Source organism: Bacillus rossius, chromosome 14, assembly GCF_032445375.1.
Source record: "Bacillus rossius redtenbacheri isolate Brsri chromosome 14, Brsri_v3, whole genome shotgun sequence".
Classification (NCBI taxonomy): Eukaryota; Metazoa; Arthropoda; class Insecta; order Phasmatodea; family Bacillidae; genus Bacillus; species Bacillus rossius.
This window is the reverse complement of record NC_086341.1, coordinates 33485861-33491001: the sequence shown is the minus strand read 5'-3', so window position 1 is coordinate 33491001 and position 5141 is coordinate 33485861. Positions and strand designations below refer to the sequence as shown.

The 5141-nt window shown below is 34.4% G+C and overlaps 1 long non-coding RNA gene across 1 annotated transcript; it reads right to left on the bottom strand.

The window, feature by feature from the left end:
- Positions 1-1422: 1422 nt before the first annotated feature.
- LOC134538764 (uncharacterized) lies at positions 1423-4719 on the bottom strand. The gene is made up of 2 exons (XR_010076210.1): positions 4561-4719; positions 1423-2334 (listed from the first exon to the last, which is right to left on the bottom strand). It is a non-coding gene; the product is annotated as an uncharacterized LOC134538764 (long non-coding RNA).
- Between the last annotated feature and the right edge of the window lie 422 nt (positions 4720-5141).

Here is a 5141-nt window from a genome sequence, read left to right as displayed (position 1 = left end):
CGGCCCGTGGCTGCGCCAGCGTGCGGCCAAACAAACAAACAAAATTCTGCAAGCCCGCAGCGCGCCGCGCCGGCCCCGTGCCCCAATTACATGGTCACGCCACTTGCGCTGACGAGTGAACAGAGCAGCCAGCCCAGAGTCCCGTCAGTAAAGTCCCTAAATTTGATTTCAACAACCCTGCAAAATTTCAACCCGCGACATAACCCTCCCCTCACAGAGCTCGAGCCCCATCGAGCTACCTCAAAATTACAAATTGTCTTTTTCCATTAAACCATAACTATAAATTCCTCATTTCACAAAAATAATAATTTTCTTAGTTCCTTGCTGTCTGAACATACATCTAGATTCTGCATAAGATTTATTTTAAAACAACAAGTATTCATAAAATTAAATGTAAAACTTTTATCTGGTTTGTTCTCACAGGAACCTTCAGAGGCTCGAGTTCTCAATTCTAAAAAAATTGTTCTGTTAGTGAAGCTCTCTTTACAAATTAAATTACTGTTCTTAGTTTCTCAGTATTCGTTAAACAATGTGCAAATTCTTGATAATTATTATTATTTTTTTTTTTCGGTTTCCGTTTATTACCATACTTCTTTCGTTCTTCAAAAAAAATTAAGTGTCCTTACAGTGTTTCAATTAATTAAACTCTTATCTCGTGAAGGTTGGTGCAACTCCTCGAAGTCAGTGTTGTCGAGAAGAGTAGCTCCCTGGGCTGGCCATCAGCAAACACCACTCAACTCCAACAGCTACTGGACTGGCTTCCAGGGCAGCTCACAACTTCTCCCCACATCTGCTTCGGAGTTGTGCCATCCTCATCACGAACAGATTACAATTCTGAAACATCATCAACAGGCATTACCATCACGCCTGACAAATACAAAACTAACTACTAAACTGCAATCGATGGGCAAGGATGCAAACACACAAAAAAATAAAATTAATTAATTCAACTGCTAACATAAAGTATCCCACCCTTAGCATAATCTAATCAGGCAAATAATTTGATAGGAAAAACTTAAGGAAGGGAAACATGACCTCCAATAATTTTCCCTAACTCTTGAGTCTTGATCTTCTCTATACAGCAAATAGTCCCCACGAAGTAACTGGGTTGAAGGTCAGTTCACATGACCCACCCATAACCTCTTCTACTCTTCTTTTCTTCTGGGGGCAACCACAATGCCCACCAATCTCTCTCCATGGTGCCGAACCAGCTATCCCATGAGAGTAAACAACGTAGTCAATAGGAGCGCAGAGGGGAAACACCAATCTCTGGCTTGTCGAGTCATAAAACTGCTTTATCTTCTTCTTCTTCTTCTTCTGAGTAAAACATCTGATTAATCTTGCTACTATTCTTCCCAACAATAAAAAAAAAGTTCATCAGGTATCTTCATAAAAAAACATTCTAACTAATAATAAGTCTTCTTTTTCTTCTTTTTTTTTTCTGTTAGATGTAATAGAAGGCCATGTTAGGGAGGTTATAGGGAAAAAGAGTGGCCAATTCCCACCCCATCACCCACCTAGATCATGACTAATTAACTTTTAAACTTTCTATTTCAAACAAATAAAAAAAAACATTTTTTTATTCAAACTTTTAAATTATAATTACTTTTACTTCATAACCTCAAAAGCTAATCAATAATTCTAAATGAAATTGTGATTTACTGCATCCTTGTTCCATCCGATCTGTTTGTTTATAACCTTTCTTGTAAAGTATAAAATTTTCAAACATTACTAATTCAAAAAAAAAATTAAATTCTGGTGTCCTTTGAGTTACAATTAACTTTACTATTTCTTAGCTTGAAATAATTTAAGTTTTCAGAACTATTTCATTGTCTAATTCACAACACCTAAAAATCAACTCAAAACAACAAATCATCAAAATCAATAAGATCATCTGACCTACCTATCAGTACTGTGAACTTGAACTGTTCGTACACATTTATAATAAGCTATTGTATTTAAATTCCAACCTAAATAAGGTTTAAAAAAAACTACTAATCCCTCTGTAAATTAAGAAAATTAACTTTAAAAATTAAACTTAAGGTATTAGTTCTTTTTGACAGCTACCACAACTCACTAGTTCCATTACATTACTATAACCTAAAAAGTTCTGTAAATAATGTTTATAACAAAAAAAAACTCCAGTTACTGTCTTCCATAAAAAAAATAAAACTTTACATGACCTTATTAATCTCCACTTGTAAGTCCATGGCTGCCAGCTTTCTCTTCTCTTGAATCTTCAGTCTTGGCTCTTGTTTCAGTGATCTTGTATCTTGTCTCTCGAACTCTTGTCATCTTGTAAACTGGACTGCTGCTCAGCTCATCTTAAGGAATCTGTAACAGTTTCAAAAATACATGTTAATTTAAATTACATAATTCCTGTTCTTTGGTCCTAAAAAAAAAATTGTATTATTAGTACACATTACCCTGAAACAACATTATTATTCATTGTTTATTACTTAAAAAAAATGCTTTACCATAAAATCCTTTTTTTGTTCTTTTCATTAGGCCTATTTATTTTCCTTCTTCTTAATTAAATTCTGCTTCAAATGTTAATCCTAACTTAAGACCTACCATCTATTTATTATTCATTACCTACATTATTTATGTTACCCTAAACTTCCCATAAGTTTCTAATACTTCCTATCAAAGACATTCTCTCTCAAAAAAAATTTACTTATGACTCTTAACTTAACAAACTTAAAAAAAAACTTTTACACTAGACTTAACTTATTATTCATTCTTAGTTACTAAATTTCTATATGTAAACTTTAGTACTTACAAACAAAAACTGCCTATTTCTCTCTACCTCTTAATCTCTTTCAATTATTACAATAATAATGTTACCTTGCATCTTTAAACTTTCTTCTTTTCAATTAAATTAGACATCTCATAACAATAAAAATTCTGCCTATACTCTTCTTATGGGTGTACAAACCAACAACAAAATTTCAAATTCTCAAGTTTCCTTATATTTAAATTATGCAATACAAATAACCTCTGTGGTGCCTGTACCCTTTAGGCCTACCACCTTCTCCTCTCACAGCATAACTCTTATTCCTCGGGGTCTGTATTCACTGTTCCAAATCAAATATCTCAAATAAATTAAAAACAAATTTATTATTTTAAGAAAACAAAAATTTACATTGAATTTACTATGGAGCCTGGAAATCTTAATGTCTCACAGCAGCTAACATGACTAAATCCCATGGAACCCCAGGTTTACATAACCTGTGCCCAAAAATTTAAGCATACCAGGCTTTCTCTGCACTGGTTTTACAGCATCACACACTATTTAGGGCCCCTGATCTGCCATCAGTCCCAAGGAGTTTTCCCACAACCCCTCTCTACACAAGCGCCTACCGCATTCCTCTCAATTGGCTATCGGTTTTACGGCATTCTTTTGGGATCCGACCATCAAGTTAGGGCTAATCGAACACTAAACCTCCATACTTCCAAACTAATGTAAATCAATTAAATTTTCTCTGTAATTTCTTAAAATCCAAATAAAAATTATTCAAACATGCCCAAGAAACTTTCAAAAAAAAAAATTCATAATCTTATCTTCAAACCCTTAAAATAAAAATAAATAGATTACTCTGTTTTCTCCTTAATAACTGTAAACTGTCAACAAATATTATGTCGTAAATTTAACTATGCTTACTGACTCTTAATCAAAAAATCTCATTTGTCCTAATTAATAAACAACCGATTTCCTTAAAATCTCACTGTATCTCTCACACTCAAACTCCACTGGCTGAATATCTCAATAAATTCAAAAACAATTATCTAAACTCTTAAAGAAATTCCTCCCCAATTATTCAAATTACTTCACATTATTTTATTTCATTACTTAAAACACCTTACTCAAAAAAATTAATTAATTCCCTTCCATTATTATTTGACCAGAAAAACTTTCTCATTAATTAATTTAGTAACATTCAATTTCACATTAGGCAAGTACACTAACTCTCTACAGCAATGTTTCTCATTTCCCTCCTTCCTAACTGAATCCAATCTTACTTAACCTCCAGGGAATTTACCTCACAAAATAACCAAATTCACTGTAGTGCCTATCTGCTATAGGCCCACTACACAGGGGGCTCTAACCCCACCAACAAACTTCATTGAAATGGTACCCTATCCCATACAGGATAGCCACTTCGGTACTACCATGGGGAACTCCTGCCCCAAACTACTCACAACTCTCAGGATTCTCCTGACCCTTAATTCCGTAGTCAGCCCATCTCCTATGGTCTGCGCTACAATTCCCTTTCTTCCCAGGGACACAACGCCTCACCTTAGGGTCCCTCGCCCTAATGAAAACATTAATTTTGTCTCTCTGTTCTTTTGGAGTAAATTCCCTCTACACACAAAATCTAGCCTTCCCAGTTTTCTCAATGCTTATCGATTTTATAGTGTACCTCCTTAATAATGTTTACAAATCCCAAAAAAATATTTTTAAAACCGAGGTAGAATTTAACTAACAAAAACATAAACAACTTACAACGAAACACTTCTAGCCTATACATCATACACTTCTTAAATTAAATTACTTACATACTGAAAGTTCCTCTTCTCCTAAAACACACTTAAATTTAAATTTATTTAACCAATAGTCTATTTTCTTATCGCTAAGTTACCGTACAGCTGATCAAAACAAGGTCACGGCCGTCCACGTCTCTGTACGTGCTCGTGACGTCACCGAATTCCATCAGGTGCGCCAACCCTCGCTTGCGGTTCCTCCGTTCTCCGCTAGGTCTCAGCACCTCCCCGTCACGTGTTCATTCTGCCACGTCCACTGACGTGTCGTTCTGAAACAACTCTCAACATTTTTCTAATTAAAACAAAACATCACTATAAATTCTATAACTCTCTTTTACATAAACTCTCGTTTTCTCTTTAATTCCTTTCTAACGTTTATCCTTCCCTCGACTGATTTAATTCGTACGTCTCGTCTCCTACGCGCACGAAAACAAAACAAACTTCTCTTGAAAATAATTCCTATTTACGACAAAAAACTTTATTTTAAATTATAATTCTCTTAACCTACAATCTTAAAATGAACTTCAATTAAATTAAACCACTTGCATTATCTCTAATAAGCATTTAACTTATAACGTATTCTCCTCACGTAATAA